The sequence below is a fragment of the Trichechus manatus genome, unplaced genomic scaffold (genome assembly GCF_000243295.1).
Source record: "Trichechus manatus latirostris isolate Lorelei unplaced genomic scaffold, TriManLat1.0 scaffold00260, whole genome shotgun sequence".
Lineage (NCBI taxonomy): Eukaryota > Metazoa > Chordata > Mammalia > Sirenia > Trichechidae > Trichechus > Trichechus manatus.
In genome coordinates this window covers 942,839-961,126 of record NW_004444196.1, presented here as the reverse complement: position 1 = coordinate 961,126, position 18,288 = coordinate 942,839, and the positions used below count along the sequence as shown (strand labels likewise).

Here is an 18,288-nt window from a genome sequence, read left to right as displayed (position 1 = left end):
AACTGATATAAAAAGTCAGTATGATAGTTTTTTGTTTGTTTTGCTCTGTTGTTGTCGGTTTAGTTAGACTCTGTACTTCAATTAAGGTCTCCAGCAGTGATGTACAGTAACAACATTTCATAACTCAATCATCGCTTATTCAAAGCGTCACCTTAATCTGTCACTGGTTACACTTCAAAAAGCTCAAGGTTACCTCAATTAACAGTGCGTCTTCACAGCACTTTGCAGATTTCTTGCAGAATCATACAATGAGTGTTCTACCCAACTGAAAAACACAGGGAAGACAGTGCTATTTTTATGTCTCTTGCTATATTCTATTTTTGCTGATAACCTTCCTGCTGAATGTTTGTCCCCTCTGTAAAATGATCTGAAGAGGGTGAAAATGATACATCACATTACAGCATATCCTCCTTGTTCACAACTATGAATGATCTATTACTGATTTTAATTAAATAATATCAGTGATAATTCTACAAAAGGGCTAATTGCAATAAAACTAACCAGCCATTCAAATTATCAGTCTATACTGATTAAAAGGATTTAAAGTGCAATGTCTTGGACTATACTCAAAAGAGATTAAATATTCTAAAGTATGCCTATCTAGTAAAATTTATGGATTTTGTACTGCACATAGTGAAGTAAGGGACTGACGTTGTTTCAAAATCTAGGTACTGAATTTCAAAAGTATCTGACATCAAAATACCTTATATATGGTGGCCCAGAAACCACCTCCTCCTTTGTAACTCAGGAACTTATCATTGCATATGTAATTGATTAAACTAGTTATGTTACACTAGAGGAAACAGGAGCAGTGAGAGGTCCACCACACTGCATTATTTTCTTCAGAGGATTCCATCAACTTCCTTCCAATGCAGAATGCAGAGTTGTGATTTCACCATAATTAATTAACAAATTTCAGAGTACTCTAAACAAAAATTGACTATGAAAAGAAGACTTTTGTGTTTATATCACCACTAAATAGAGTAAACTAAAATGAAGATGTATATCGAACTTCTCAAAATTGTATGATACCTTAAGAAGCCAGCCCAGTACAATTTAAAAATAATAATAATTTGAGTAGATATTGCCCACAGCAGTCAATTAAGTCTAGAGAGTCAGGCTATACTTTTCCTTATTTCTTTATACAGCTTTATATCAAGGACACTGAAAATTGATTATTAAAACTGATCTCAAAACCACTTAAAATAGTGCATATGCCAGTAACTGCATTATGCTGAATTTCCCTTATAAACAAAGTAATCAGATTTGATCACTTTTCTGATATGCCAGTTAATAGGTAAGCAAGCACCAAGAAAGTTTTCAAAATCCCCAAGGTATTAATTTTAGCTGTTTTATTTATTTGTCAGGGTTAAAATTATCACCACCTATAACCTGAAAATAAATTATAATATAAAATTAAAAAGGAAGTTGATAGGAAAATATGAATGTATCCCTATCATAAAAAAAATGTGACTTCCAGAGATGGATAAATCTTAATGGCGAGTGCTATACTTGGGAAAGTTGAAAATAGATGAGGATAACACAGACAAAAGTTACCTAATTATTTACTAGTTGTGTGTGCTCTGTTTTATAAAGAGAATAAGTAGCTACCTGAGACTCAAAAAAAAAAAAATCTATAATTCAGCCATTATCATTTTCTCTTTTGTAATTTTACTAACTTCATTTTATTTTAAATGAACAAAATATGATTATATTTCCACTACCAGTTAGCTTAGAATTTAGTCAGTTTTCATCTCAAGTGTGATAACTATGAAAAGTATAATATATTATTGTTCTCATTGTTAGGTGCTGTCGAGTCGATTTGGACTCATAGCGATTCTATGTACAACAGAACGAAACACTGCTCAGTTCTGCGCCATCCTCACAATTGTTGCTATGTTTGAGCCCACTGTTGCAGCCACTGTGTCAATCCATCTCGCTGAAGGTCTTCCTCTTTTTTGCTGACCCTCTAACTTACCAAGCACGATGTTCTTCTCCAGTGACTAGTCCCTCCTGACAACATGTCGAAAGTACGTGAGAAGTCTTGCCATCCTTGCTTCCAAGGATCACTCTGGCTGTACTTCTTCCAAAACAGACTTGTTTGTTCTTCTGGAAGTCCACGGTATACTCAATATTCCTTACCAACACCAAAATTCAAGGGCATCAATTCTTCTTAGATCGTCCTTATTCACTACACAGCTTTTGCATGCATATGAGATGACTGAAAATATTATGGCTTGGGTCAGGTGAATGTTAGTCCTCAAACTGACATCTTTGCTTTTCAACACTTTAAAGAGGTTTTTTGCAGCAGATTTGCCCAGTGCAATACGTTGTTTGATTTCTTGACTGATGCTTCCATGGGTGTTGATTGTGGATTCAAATAAAATGAAATCTTTGACAACTTCAATATTTCTCCATTTATCATGATGTTGCTTATTAGTCTAGTTGTGAGGATTTCTGTTTTCATTATGTTAAGGTGTAATCCATACTGAAGGCTGTAGCCTTTGATCTTCATTAGTAAGTGCTTCATATATAGAATATATATTAATCGAGATTTAGTATTTAATGAAAAAATAAATAAGCCTATATGAAAGTATGTAGATATACTGATAAAACATATATATGAATGGCTTCTTACTGTTTTATCAGAGTAAGAGACAAAGTTTGGATTGTACAGATAATATAGGTGTTATTTAACTTCTCAGCGAGAGACAGATGCAATTTTCTTTGTTGTAGAATTCTATTAAACCCATTAATTTAAAAGATTTTACAGTAAGTCTGTGGCCTGACATTTAACAATTTGTTTCCCTAAAATAACAAAACTTGCTAAGAAATATTAAAGCAGAAAAAAACAGGTTATAATAGCAAATGTTAAAATTTCACTAAAGCTGCACTGGCTTTTGAATTTCACATAAAGAATAGGAAAGTGGCTGTTCAGAGAAAGTAATTCTGAAAGAAAAAATGGAGGGAAGTGTGGAAAGAGAGAGGAAAGATAGGAAGAAAGAAAGGGTAGATAAACCTAGCAGTGACTTGACTCCTAACCAGTTCCAGAAACTTGGTAAGAGGTACAAGTCAAACAACTGGGACTGAAAAGCAGTAGTTTCTCTCTCTCCCTCTTCCCCCAGCTCCATTCCCTCCTCTGTCTCTCTCTCTCTCAGCCTTTGGACTTGGTGGTATGATGATGTGGAGCTACAGTGGAAGCTACAGCTTCCAAGTCTGCGAAAGAAACCAACAGAGAGGAAAGAGAGTTGAAAGATGGAACCTGGTTTTTTCAACTATTTTGACAGTGAATCACCTGTGCCTGAAGATAACCCTGCTGTTTTAGGCTTTTGGTTGTGTGAATCAAGAAATTCCTTTAATGCTGAAGCCAATTTGTGTTGGTATTTCTACTTGCAGCTAAATGAGTCCTAAGTGATACAATCTTATTTTCCAACCTTAATTCTAGGTGCTAAAAGTCGTATGCTATAGGATGCTGGTCACACAATTTGCACTCTAACAAGCTTAACCGATTGCCTTCCACTCAATTTCAACTCATAGCAACTCTATAGGACAGAACAGAACTGCCTCATACGGTTTCCAAAAATAAAAATCTTTACAGATGCAGACTATCACATCTTTCTCCCATAGAGAGGCTGGTAGGTTCAATTTTTCCCAACAGAAAAAGGTAATGAGAGTTACTCCTTTTCTCCTTTGAACATATACTTAATAAAGGGGGCAGAAGTGCCACGAAAATAATGATAAATAGGCAGGCCCTTTCCAAGGCACCTTACCTAATTTTTGTGTTTGTAATTTTACATTACTTTTCTTCAAAAGTTCCCCCAGATTTGATAGCCTTAAAGTCCCATACAACCTGCATCAGCCCTGCTTAACAAATAATTGATGAAATAATTATTACCCTCAGTTTTTCTAACTGTGTCCTAAAGGCTATATACTATTTGGGATGTTGCTTTTAAAATATTATCCCAGCTAGTTTACCAATATTTAGGTATTCTAGATCTGCTATAAAAGTTTTCCTTATTTTTATTTATTTTTTAAATTTCTGCATTCATTTGGAAACAAAAAATTGCTTTTATATTGTCTTAGAAAACTGCTTCATCTCCAGGCCTCTTCAGAATGAAGTTGGAAGAGATGTGGAAGCTAACAATTTATTCAGGCCAAATATTATACTATAATTTGTGAAATATGAGGATACGTATTTAAAGAAAAGCAACTGTGCTATAAATATAAGAATGTTTGTCATTATTCTTTGCATACCACTGTAAATTTATTATTTTCAACATATAGTAATAATAATTGCAAGCGCTGGTTGAGCATTTCATTATTCGCTAGCCAACATGTAAAATGTTGTGAATGCATTACTTCACTTACTCCTTGCAACAAGCCTTTTGCATGCATTTTACAGGTAAGGAAACTGATACACAGCATGGTAAGATAAATAGCTTTTATGTAAATCACAGCATGTAGCAGATGTAATAACTGTCTGGTTATTTAAAAATTCACTAGTAGAAATTTCGAATAATTAACACAAATAGATTACCTATCTTATCCTAAATTCTAAAACCACAGTAAAAAATAAGAGAGAAAATGTAAATTAAATGTTTCGCTTCACCATTTTCCAGGAAGCCTTTCAAAACAATAATTACAAAATATCTTTGTAGAAAAAAATTCAGATGAATATGACATGCAGTCAGTCCCATATACTCCCTTACAAATTTCTCTCTTTGACTCAGTGCAAAAACACTGAAATTGACTATATTCATTTGTGTTTATTTTAAAAAATAAATAACAATCAGAAAGTCATAAAACCACTATAATTGTATTGCCCTATGGCCTATATCCTGCGCCTGTAACAGTATGTCAAATTCCTGTAATTTGATACATAAATGAAAATGTTATTAAATAAAATGAGGTGTGTTATAAGGTCCCAGAATAAAGTAATTGTGCAATCTAAATTTAATTTACAGAAGAAGTGAATAGTAAACATGAATCACTAAAATATAATTAGAAGGTAAAATAAAATCTTGAAGGAATGACCAAAGGTCACTCTCAACCAGACTAAGCCCAAATGCAACTTGGAGAAACAAAGCCAAATTCTCACTCAGGCTTTAGGTGGATGGCATAATCTCTGGGACAAAAGGACAACCTTTTCAGGGAAGCTTCTCTAATGCAGCGATAAGAAGCTATATTAGAAAACAAGGCAAATCAAAATTAATTATCATTTTCATTCAGCCTTGTTAGGTAATATTTTAGGAAAAGTCACCTCCTGAGGAATTAACAAACACTTCCAAAGGCTTAAGAAAAAAACATATATTTCAGTTCAAAAATCAATTAATCCATGGATGGAGGTGCAACATTCCTAAATATAGCAGATATTTAACAAATATTTATTTAAAATAGATCTTCATAAAAGGGGGATGCAGCATTGTCTTCCAAAAGAGGCATAGTGGCTAGCGGTGGCATAGAGGTGCTCACTTATCTATTCCTACTCCATAATTTACTGGCTTCAAATAACAATCATTTTCTTTCTTCATGGTTTGTGGGTCAGCAATTAGGGCTGGCCTCAGCTGGGTGGTTCTTCTGCTGGTATCACACCTGGAGTCACTCATGTGATTATAATCATCTGGAGGCTCAATAAGTCTGGATAGTCTACAGTAGCCTCAATCACACGTCTGCCCACTGGTGCTGGCTGTCAGCTGGGCCACTTGTTTCTAGCAGGGAAGCCTGGGGTTCTTCACATGATGGTAACATTTTTCTAGGAGGATAAGAGTGGAAGCTACACAGTCTCTTTATAATAAAATTTGGAAGTTATGCATGTCACTTCTGCCACAACTCTTATTTAAAGCAACTCACAACACCAGCCCAGATTCAAGGGGACGAGAAACAGACATTAATTCTTCATGGAAGGAACTGCAACAAATTTGTGGCCATTTTGAATCCACCACAGGTGGTAAGAAAGTAGATTCTAGATGGGAACACATTACAAGTGATTAATCTAGGAAAGATCTGTCCTGCCAAAAGATCTATCTACAATTCAGCATCAGATTTTGACTGGCTGTCAGGCCCTTTGACTTTGAAGTAACATCATTAAAATGTGGATTCAAGCTGAGAAAATGAGTTTGTTACTTGACTTCTTCCTAGCTCTATGCCAAACGAAGGAGGTACCCAGCAAAAGCACTCATTAAACACTGCAACAGCAGCCTCCACAAATAACATGGCAAAGAAATAACAGGTAAGTGAACTATAGAGTACGATTAGACAAATGTAAACGTTTTAATGATGAACAGCCTGATCTCTAAGTTCTAACCTATCCTAACATTACAAAAATCCATGATTCTTCTGCACCTGGGAATGCGTTAAATAGAACAACTATTTCTTAATTACTTATGACATACCAACTAGTTTTCAATGGCTTGTAATTCCCTTTGGCAGACTAGAATTTGGAATTAGAAAGAGTAAACCACTCAAAGTCACATGGTCCAATTTAGTCGAAAATTTTGGTATATACTTACATCTCACATTCTGGGTGCAAGCTTCTCTTTCTAATGCAGACAACTACAGAATCCCTTAGAGGATAACCATAAAGCCTTTTCATAAATGTCCAGCTAAAAATACGGCAATGCACAAAGTACCACAAAGGGCAAAAGAAACTAAGCATATGTTGCATATTGACAGGATAGTCATCAGCCTTGAAGACAGTTATAAACACATTTATGTAATAATCAACAAGAAACAGCTGAAATAGGTAGGAAAAAAAGGGAAATGCCCTAGGTATAAGGGATATAACATGTTCTTTAGACTCATAAATATTATGATTTGAATCCCAGCTCTACTATTTACTAGTTGTATAATCACAGCCAACTCAATTAACTGGCCCGAGCCTCAGTCTGCTCCTCTATAAAATCAAGACAGTCACATCTAAGCTATAGGGTTACTGCATGGATTAGAGAAAAGGAAACACCAACAGTGTCTGACAAAGAGTATATCCCCAGATGTCAACGTGCTTGGCTGCTAACTGAAAGGCTGGTGGTTCGAGTCCACCTGGAGGTACCTTGGAAGAAAGCCCTAGTGATCTACTTTTGAAAATTCATTCATTGAAAACCCTACGGAACACAGCTCTATTCTGACACACATGTGGAGTCACCATGAGTTGATATCCACTTGAGGACAATTGTTTTTACATGAGAACAAGGGAAAACAAAGAAAAATCATACAGAGAAGACAGAAGAAAAAAAAAAAGTAGACATTGGGGAAAATTTAGTATCAGTACAAACTTTCTTTAACATGTTATGGATTGATCCCTGAAAACCTTCAAGGAACTTCAGTCACTAATGTATATAATGAAGATCCAGAGTCATTAAGAAAGTGTCAATTATATTTAGAATTGATGCATTAATTTTAATAACTATTTACACTCACAATAAAAGTAAGCCTTTTATTAAACATTTTTAAATGTGATGCCAAAAAGATTAATATTCAAGGTTATGGATAATGTCAACAACCAAAAGACTTATTCTGCAAGGATACCAGATAAAGGGAGTTTTACTCTAGCTTCTTTTTTGCATTCAAATTATTTTTCCCTTTGTAGAAATCAGATAACCTCATATGGAGGCTGGGGAAACTGCTAGTGTATTGTATTCAATAATACTAGTTTACTGTATTCAGTAGTGTAAGTAGTAACACACAGCAACTTAGTAAATACTCTAGAAATCAATATCATCTAGGTTCAAGGGCAAATTAAGAGGCAAAGATTTGGGAATTGACATCAAGACTGATTCAGGCCTAGGGTTGCCTCTCTGAAATTATCTTTGTTCCTCCCTCTAGACTACAGTTTCCCCAGAGTGGAAACCATACCTTTTTTGCTTTTGTGTCTCAAAGGAAAAATGGGTAGCAGAGTATCCAAGCATGCATTAAATGTTGAATAAATGTTTGTTGAAAGAATAAAGAATGGGCCTTGAGTCATTCGTGTCTAGATCAGAGAACCCTCGAAGCAGTCAGGCAATAACCTAGGGATGAGATGAAAATCTACTCTTCCTGTCTTGTTCCACTTCATTGCTTCTCTTATTTACTATAAACAACATTACAATGTACAAGTTACTTTTCTCTCAATATTTAGTGGAAAAGGTTTAAGTAATTTGGTCACCAGGAGTAAACAGTATGATAGGAATGCTGAGAAAGTAGTCTCAGTTATCTTTACCAGGCTGTAGACATGGAATAGCAAACACTTTTAATCTTGTGACCAATCTTGGAGTGACTAGTCACAGTATCTTAGAGGAATAGTCTAAGGATTCCAGTGCCCTTTCCAGGCTCAGCAAGAAAGAAGGAATTGATCAAATAGTAATGTCTGACATGAATGCAGGATGTACTTGCTCTCTCTGCTAGGAATGCAAGTAAATAATGCCCTGTTCAACTCCACACTAGTTAACTCACGTGGGTTGTCAGTTCTGGGTTCCACACTTCAATGAAAAGTAAAATAGACAACCTGGAACCGGTCCAGAAGATGGTGATTAGAAGACTAATAATAGCTAACATTTATTAAGCATAAAAGGTAAAAGGGCTTGAAACCATGACGTATAAAAAATTGTCCCATGACAGTTTAGGTCCAGAGTATGTTTAATCATGAGCAGACCAATGCAGTGGGGACATCAAAAAACTCAATTCAAATACTTAAGTACTTTCATTAGAATTAGACTTATTCAGCACAACTGGACTCAACCAAAGCTAAGAAGTTTCCTGAATACAACCAAACACTTCAACGGACAGAGTAGCAGGGGCAGAGGTCTAGGGACCATGCTTTCAGGGGACATCTAGGTCAACTGGCAAAACAAAGTTGATGAAGAAAATGTTCTGCATCCTACTTTGGTGAGTGGTGTCTGGGGTCATAAAAAGCTAGCAAGTGTCCATCTAAGATGCATCATTTCGTCCCAACCCACATGGAGTAAAGGAGAATGAAGAACACCAAAGTCACAAGGAAAGTATTAGTCCAAGAGACAGAAAGAGCCACATAAACCAGAGACTGCCTCAGCCTGAGACTAGAAGAATTAGATGGTACCCAGCTACCACCAATGACTGCCCTGACAGTGAACACAGTCAGAGTCCCTAATGGAGCAGGAGAAAAGTGGGGTGCAGAACTCAAATTCTAGTAAAAAGACCTGACTTAATGGTCTGAGACTGGGGGAACCCCAGAAAGCATGGCCCCTGGACTCTCTGTCAACCCAGCACTAAAACTATTCCCGAGGCCAACTCTTCAGACAAACATTAGACTGGACTATGGGACATAAAATGATACTTGTGAAGAGTGTGCCTCTTAGCTCAAGTAGATACACGAGGCTAAATGGGCAGCTCCTGTCTGGAGGTGAGATGAGAAGGCAGAGAGGGTCAGGAGCTGGTTGAATGGACACAGGAAATCCGGGGTGGAAAGGAGGAATGTGCTGTTACAGTACAGGGAGAGCAATTAGGGTCACATAACAATGTATGTATAAATTTTTGTATGAGAGACTAATTTGAATTGTAAACTTTCACTTAAACTACAACAATAAAATAAAAAAGTTAAATAAATGTATTAGACTTATTGTGTGTGCCCTTCCCCCATATTTAAATTATGTAGAAGCTACAGGATGCTAGATTTTGGCCCAATGCCCCACCCCCCAAAAAAAAATTTATGATACAGATATGCAAAAATGATATAATTGCTTTTAGGTGGAATAGTTTAGGAATCACTGAAAGAGCTCAGGCTTAGGCAACATGACCACATGTCAGGGATGCTTTAGAGAAAATTTAAGATTGAGGAGATTTCAGGACTACTCACAAATTTCATAATCCAAGGCCCATCAAGGATTAAAGTGAATTTAAGTTTAAAAGTCTTGGGTGAATCATGCACTCTCCACTGTACCAGAGAACCTCCAGCCTACGATTTCTTAAACCCATCCAGATTCACTGCTTTAGATCTTCTGCCAGGTGTCTAAAGGCACTGGGGTGTGTGAATCTTGGTATGGATGAGCTTCAGTATTACCTCCACCCCTGAGGTTCTGTAATTCCAAGATTAGGCTTTGAAGTTGTCCAATTTCCACCTTCTTTAGTGTCCTTCTTCATCCTCATGCTAACTAATAATTAAATGAAGATGATAATAACAGCTAAGCTCCTAATGTACTGTCACTGAAACCTCCAGACAACCCTATGACATAGATCATATTATTAGATTCAATTTATACATGAAGACACTAAGGCTCAGAAAGGTTAACAGACTTACTCAAGACTACAAAAGCCTGAGACACAAGCTTGTGGAATCCCAAAGTTCATGCTTCTAACCACTGCCTAATATGACCCACACAAACAAGGATACGATTTCCTTTTTCCCTTACTACAAAATATAAAGTAGCAAAATAGAATAAAAATAGCATCTAGTAAATTACTTTCAAACCTTTGCCTTTGTTTGCATCTTGCATGTTACTTATAAAATAAGTTCCTTGAGGTTAGAAACTAATGTCTGGGGAAAGGTTGTTTAAGTGCCTGACATCTTAACAGTCAATATACGGCAAATACCCCACATAATTCTTATAAATTACTCCAAATTTTCAATTTCAAGGTAAACACATTTTTATTAACTTTACTTATTGTATTAAAATGCCTGGGAATAATTGTAATGTCAGGATATCTAACAGAATAAAGCAGATACACTACTCAATGTAGTATTCAATGTTGCAATATAAATTATATGCATTTTAAATGTTGTTACGTAGATGCCGCAGTACTAATAAAACAAGTACACATAAATCCTTTAATAACCTGACTAATTTTCTCACCGTGGGGAAAAAATAATAAAAAGTTAATTAATAATAAAAACACTACAGTCTATACTTATAAATACGGTAAGAGAAAGTTAGCTTTCATGAGTACAAAGTCGATATGATCCCACTAGTTAATCACTTTCATGCAAGTGTCTTGTAACTTCGGAGGTGGTATCACTAAGATCCACAAAAAACCTACTTCAAGACAGGAAAAGAGAAGTCAACATGGGGAATAAATCCCAGAGAGTAACTGAAGTGTGTCCTTAAGGGCTCTTCAGAACTTCCTCAAAAGAGCTGCAGAGGGCAAAGTGAAAATAGATTAAGATAAACAGCATTATTGTGGCTTCTAGTCCTGATTAAAAATACTATTTCTGATAGAGTATTGAACAAATTAGAGATTTCTTTGATTCTTTTTTTAAAAATTCAGAATTAGCTCCCAGAGTTGGTGAAAAGGATCATGTAACTTCAATTATTTATCTTATTACTTCTTCTCTCAAGCCTTTTTTGTTGTAAGATCTAAAACAGATTCAATTTTCGATAGCAATTCTGCAATTGTTCTTCACAAGGATTATAACAACACCAATTTCAAAATATTTCATTGGAAGATTTTTTAAACAATAAATTATACCTATGCTCTCACAAAGAATATACAATAAAAATAGCATGAGCTTTAAGATTTTAAAGATTTGTTTTATAAAAAGATGTATTTTCTAGGAAGATCCAAATTGGTCAATAGGCATTTTCCTCCCAACGTGACCATGAAACTTAATAACTATCAGTTATCAAAGTCAATTTCTGAGAAATCTTGCAAATGTAGTTTGTAGTTCCAATAATAAAGCCTTTTCATATGGTTTACTCAGTATCAGTAAAATTATAGTTATTTATGTAACCATGTAATTACATTGTAACTTTCTATCACTTGTTAACCATCTTCATAATTAGTATTAAATTATGTCATAGTTCAGTAAAAAGCATTCTGTCAGAATGGTAGCTATCAGAACACTGTGATGTAAAAGCTTAAAAGTAGCATTAGCTATCTCTGAATTAAATTCTTATATTTCTATCCCGTTATATGAAGCTGAAATTTCCACAATAACATACAATTTACATTGATCATGCATAATAAACACGCTTCACCTTTAACCACAATGGCTTCGATAGTTATAAACATAATACTTCTTAATTTCTCCATGCACACACCACGTAATGGACAAATTATATTGCCTTAGGTTCTATATAGTCCTCAATGATTGAGGGATGCCACAGGAATAAAAATGTGGGCTGTAGAAATACACTAAGCAGCCTCACACTCAAGGTTTATTGAACACAACAGAGCTATGTACATGTGTGTCAGTGGAATGATTTAGCAAAATTACCTGTTAGTCATGTATCCTAGGGGGTTACAATTACATCTAAACTGCTTAAATTTGTATGTTTGTTTTTCAATTAAACATAAAACTTAGAACTGATTATACTATACACAAAACTCCAAAGACTAACGCCAGTATGTTACATTTCTGAGTAAACGGAAAATAAAAAGCACTGGAATGAGCTAACAGATAGCTCGTTAAGCCCCTGGAAAATTTCATGTAACTTTTTACTCCAACCCCCAAATTGGTAAAAATACCTACTAACATCTTATTTACGGTACATTCCACTTCCCAAAACTGAACAGTTTTATGGACAGGCAGAGACATTGTTGGATATCTGCAAAGAGTGCATCCATTCACATAACAGCACAGCAACAGTATCAGCAGAAAGCAAGATCTTAATTTCACCAACAAGAAAACTCAGCAAAACTACCAAGCCAAAACTGCTTCAAGCAGCAAGACGAAGCAGAACACTAGTTTAAATGGACAAAGGGAAATGGTGGTCATTCATGAAAAGACGAAAGGTCGGTATAACATATAATGGTCATTTAAACAACAATGCCATGACCAGACACTGCTTTAACACCAAGAATTCATGTAATGTTAGAGGAGACAAAAATAATGGAAGAAGGAATAAGGGCGGGGAAATTCTCTTTCATGTAATCACAGCCCTTGCTATCTCCTTTTGAGAAAAAGGAAAGAAAATCACCCCTGGCTAGTATCAGTCAGTGAAATAACTTGATTAACATCTCCTAAAACACACCAGCACAGCAATCTCATATTTCAAGAATAAGAAATAAGTGTGTGTGTTCATATATATATATATATACATATATATATATAACATGTTTGAGGGAAGAAAAGAGGTGTGTAAAGCACAGAAGACTGGTGTTGTTCAAGGTCATTCTTCTCTTGGACAGAGAAAGAAAAAAATGACTGAAAGAAATGGTCTGGGGGACAGGGATCAAGTGACTTCTTCCACCTGACTATCTGCTCACTTCTGTTCCCATGGGTGTCCTGACTTTCCTATTGTTCTGCCCCTTAAGAGACCAAAAGAGGACTCAAAGGAAGGAGGCTGTTGCTGGTTAATTTCCTCCAACACCTGACTGTCTTAACTCATCAGTTAGCTAGGCCATTGAGCCAGGCCAGCTCAATCTACAGACAGCACTCAACAAGGACAGGTATCTCCAAACTGATCTGCAATGTCTTCATCTCTCCAGGCAAGGGAGAAGGGAAGAGAGGCAGACATGTCCATTGTTGAAGACCTTCTGTGCTAGGACCTCCATTTGGTTATCACATTTAACCTAACTCCAGTCTGAACCAAGGAATGGCCTTTTTAAACATGAATCACACCATAATCTAAGTTTAGTCTTCGGAGCATTCAACAACCAGTTAATACACTTGCTTTGCCTTTCCTGAGGATGAAGACGCAAAGACAAGACTTAACCTGTAAAAGATTAAATATTTAGTGGGAAATGGCCAGAAGGAAGTGGAAGGAGGAAAGAGGTAGAGGAAAAACATTATTCCCCAAACATCTATTATTTCTTCACCATTATTCCTTCTTTCTTGCGCACAGTCTAGACACATACGACAAATATTTTGAGTCTTAGTTTCTTTTGCAATAATAGTCTAGGGGAATTTAGGGGACAAAGAAGTGTCCTTGATCAGATTTTTAGCATTCTAAAATCAGCTTTCTGTCTAGGATTTTCTGAGTGATAGGGAAATTACAAATAAATTTAAAAAAAAGAAAGAGAAAAGAAAATTCCTAGTCTAGCTCCTTCTAAATGCCTATCTATTTTTAGACTTCTATGCAAGCAGTAGGAGCCCTGGTGGTGCAGTGGTTAAAGCACTTGGCTGCTAACCAAAAGGTCAGTGATTGGAACCTACCAGCCATTCTAGGGGAGAAAAATGTAGCAGTCAGCTTCTGTAAGGATTTACAACCAAGGAAATCCTATGGGGTAGTTCTACTCTGTCCTCTAGGGTCGCTATGAGTCAGAATAGACTTGATGGCACACAACAACAAGGTGGGGGGGCGGGGTGGACAATAGGAAACATACACTTAGCTTCAGCTTTTTAATCCTGATAAATCATAAATTGTGCAGTTGAATGTCCAGTCAGTTTGCTTCCCATGATCTTTAATATTCATTTAGGGAGAAGTGTGTGTGTGTGTGTGTGTGTGTGTGTAAGAGACAGACAGGGATTGAGAAGATATGGTTTTGGTTTTGTAGGCTCAGGCAATTGGGCAGGACACTACCGCCCTCCACTTGTCTTCCCCCACCCCCCTCCGTCCTCTCATATCCAGGCAGCCACCTTGGCCACGATTCGCCTGCCGTCTGCCAGGGGCCTGCTGAGCTCTCCTGCCTCAGGAAAGTGTCAAAGCCAGCCTGACAGCTGCAGTGACAGAACCCAGCCCCCAAGCCCGCGCTGCATACGTGGCCTTGTAGCACCACCAGCCTGCAAGGGTTGCAGCAGCAGCCGAGCCCAGACTAGAGAGGAGGAGTTGGGGACGTCAGCTCGCAGGGACAGCGAGAGCAGCTAGCGGCCAGCTCATAGTCTGCAAATGCCATCATATGGCTATCTATAGAAACGCAGCGAGCAGAGGAAAAGAAGGCAGCGCCCCTGCACTTCCTAGGTGGCTTCAGCAAAGAGAATCCCCCGGAGCAGCCCGGGTCACTGCCTCTAGGAGCTGGGCGCCTTGCACTCAGGCCGCGCCAAATCTCCTGCTCGGCGCAGTCAGCAGGCAGCTCTGGGAGGCGAGAGACAAGCGAACACTCCTTAGCTGAATTATTCAGACCGTCTTCACTATCGAATGAAACATTGATAAGACTACTTTGGAAGTGCTTTATCTTGTTAATCCTAAATGCCCTCGAGAAGCGAATGAAATTTTCTGTAGGGGACGGACACAGAGGTGATGGGAAAAGCAAATGAAAAAAGGCGAGAGAGTAAGGGGCATTGCAAGTTAACTAAAATTGCTTTGCCTCAGTTGACTCTGGGAATCTCCATTTTAACATATCAGACCCAATATGTTCATTAAGGAGTCGCAAATCCGACCTGCTCCTTACACTTCAAAGCACTGGTGAGAATTTTCACATAACATTATGTAGAGATTAAAAAAAAAAAGCTCACACAGTCCCTCTTCGCAACCGAGACAATACAGCTGGGATGGTGTTGGGTGGTGGATATGTTGTTAGCCTCGTTTCCCTAGATATAAAAATGACTCTTTGATGCATTTATTCTGCTACATAGCAAACCCTGGCAGTTAAACACCATTTCTCAAAACACACACCCGGGACAATGAACTCGCTTCCACGCAAAGCAAGTTCCAAGAAAACTCCATTTCGGATCAAAGTCTCCATATGCGTAATTTAAGATTACTAAAAGATCTGGCAAGCTCGCACACAACGAGAAAGGAAAACAACCTGCAGCAGAGGTAGATAACGGTCAAAAGGATCTTTAGCTGAAATGATGGGTGGAAACCAACACCCTCTTCCCCCCACCTCCCCCAATCTGGGGAGGTTTGGCTACTAAATGGTCCTTGGTAACCACAGCCTGAAGGAAACACTGGATTTTAATCTCTGGCATCTTCAGACAGGTTCAACACGCCTAGTTCTCAAAAATATCATTTAGGGTGGAGCGTAACCATATTCCCTTCGCTTTCACTGTTAGATTAAGTGCTCAAGTATAGATTTATATTCTACCTAGCAGAAATTATATTACAATATCACAGAGCAGGCGCCCTTGGATACGTATCGAGCCCTTCCTAATGATTTTCAAAACATTAATAAGTAAAGTAGCCTGCAATGCAGATAAGACACTAGAAATAAGATCAGAAGGAAACTGGGTGAGGCGGGTAGTCGTTTGCTTGTTACCTGGTGCCTCTAGGGGAAAAGACGATCGTAGGAGGACTTTCTGCCCGCAGGTACAATCCCGGCAAGGTGGCTCCAGGTGGCTTTCACAGTCCTACGCGGGTCTCGCTCGTCACTTCGCTGCCCTTTGCCATAGCTCAGCATCCGCATCCTAGGGAGTCGGAGAGGCGGCTCCTGCCACTGCCGCCGCTGCCCGTAGGTCGCGCTGGGTGGGGGAACCGCGGCGATCACCCCTTGAAACCCGCAGATCCGCGCCCGGGGAGCGGACAGAGGCAGGGCTGCCGCGCACGCACACACGCGCGCACACACACACGCTCTCTCTCACATTCACACACTCACAGCCGGGCGTGCGCGCACTCGCACTCACACTTACACACGCACAACCAGCGCCGCACGGGGAAGGAGAAGCGGGGAGGGGACCGGTCCTTCTCAAGATCCACTTCGATGCCCACTGGACCGCGGGCAGCAAAGAGAGTGGTCTGGCATAACCGTCTGATTACGTTTCCTTCAAGTTCTCCATCAACCCAAATCCACACGATTCAAGAGCTGGTGACATTTTGGTGGGGAGGAGGGAGCCGGGAAAGGACTCAGGAGGAGTCAGGGATTCTGTTAAGCAGTTTGAAAAGCAATCTTCGTTACCTTGTTTGTACAGCAAACCAGCTCGAAGGACTTAACTTTTGGCTTCAAATACTGCGGAGGGAAACGTGAATATCCTTCTGGCCAAGACAGGAAGGTCTGTATGCACAGAAACAAGACGACTGCAAGACCCTGTGGTGACCTTGCGATGTACCTGGAAGCAGGTTAATCCTGGCTCCTTCCAAGACTCTGGGTAAAAGGATCCACACACCTTAGTCCACAACCGGGCAGCCGTTCGGAATCCAGCAGGAGAAATGGCTCTGGACGTCCTCCGCGTTCTGCGAGAACTCGGGCATGGAGGGGCAGCGCCGAGTAACACATTTGCTTCTGGGCAGTTGGATAAAAGACAGTTAAATGTATCAGATCGGCGCCCGCGCGCGCATACACACACACAAACACACACACAAAGCGAGCTGGAGAGCGCCTTACAAAACACTAGATAGATGGCAAGATGACTTGAAAAGGTAGAAAACATCCAGGATCTTTCCGGAAGTCAGAAGGGCCAGCAGGAAGGTTATGAAAGTCTTCCCAGGTCTTTCATTCTTCCTCTGTCCTGAGTGTGTCAGTGTGTGTGTTTCCAGAAGATTTCGTTGCTCTGCCCCACCCCCGTCCAGTTGCGCTTTTTTTTTCCTCCCTGATATAACCGACCGTGCAGAATGGATTATATGGGTGAGTTGTGTTCACAGCCCAGAGCTCCCCAAAGTCAAGAATCCTAAGGGACCAGCCAGCTGCGAAGCCATTCACATCCTCGAAGGAATAAGGGAAAACACGGGTAAACACAACGCACACACGCGCGCAAGCACGCACACACAGTTCTCGGTTCCAGCCGCTCTGAACACGCTCGTCGCCTTCTTGCGCGCCGCTGCACACAACGCTCCGCCCGCTGTCCGAGACTCTAGGACGAATCCGCGGCTCTGGCTCGGTGCTGACAGCCAAGGTCCCAGGCTGCGGCCGCGGCCAGAGCAGATCCCGCAGCCAGGCTCCCGGCGGCAGCGCTTGAGGGCAACGGCAGCCGCAGGGCAGGGAGGAGTTGCGCTCTGCGTTGCAGCATGGAGGTGGCGACGGCGGCGGCGGCGGGCGCGCGGCCGTGGGCCCGGCCCTCGCCGCAGTGACGGGAGCGGCCGCGCTGCCCAGACCCCGAGAGTCAGGCGAGACCCCGGGCCCGGGCCGCCGCGCCGCACTCCTCTTTCGCGCCTTCCAGCCAGGCAGGCTCCAAGCCGATTTACCCAGGGCGCGCGGAGACTGCCAGCAAAGCGCCAGCAAATCCCTGGGCATGGGAGGCGCGGGGGCGTTGCAGGCAGGGGGGAGGGGAGAAGGCGGAAAACCTGGAGAAAGAAGGCGAACTTCCAGGGGCGTCCCCAGCCTCTTGCGAAGGAGAACTTGCTAACTGCCCACTGCCTCGCGTTTACAGAATCAAGAAGTATCACTGGGTCAGGCTGCGGCTATTAACGGCGGTGGGAAAAGTCATTAGATTTAACCCGCCGGGAAGGGCTGAGACGGAGGGCTATGGCCTTGAGGTCTCAGTCACCTGCGGCTGGCTTCCAGTGTCGCCTTAGTGGTGGATGGTGGTTTGCTTACTAATCAGATAGGAGCGGAAGCTGAAGAGTACATTTACATTTGGGGATCAACTCA

At 39.9% G+C, this 18,288-nt stretch overlaps 1 protein-coding gene across 4 annotated transcripts in view; it reads right to left on the bottom strand.

Annotated features, from left to right (window-relative positions):
• Nucleotides 1–17,745, bottom strand: part of LRFN5 (leucine rich repeat and fibronectin type III domain containing 5) — a 315,208-nt gene extending 297,463 nt beyond the window's left edge. For all 4 annotated transcript variants that reach the window (XM_004389791.2, XM_023724775.1, XM_023724774.1 and 1 more), the window contains exon 1: nt 16,024–17,745. The gene's annotated coding sequence lies outside the window, so the exon portion shown is untranslated. The remainder of the gene's footprint in view (nt 1–16,023) is intronic.
• Between the last annotated feature and the right edge of the window lie 543 nt (nt 17,746–18,288).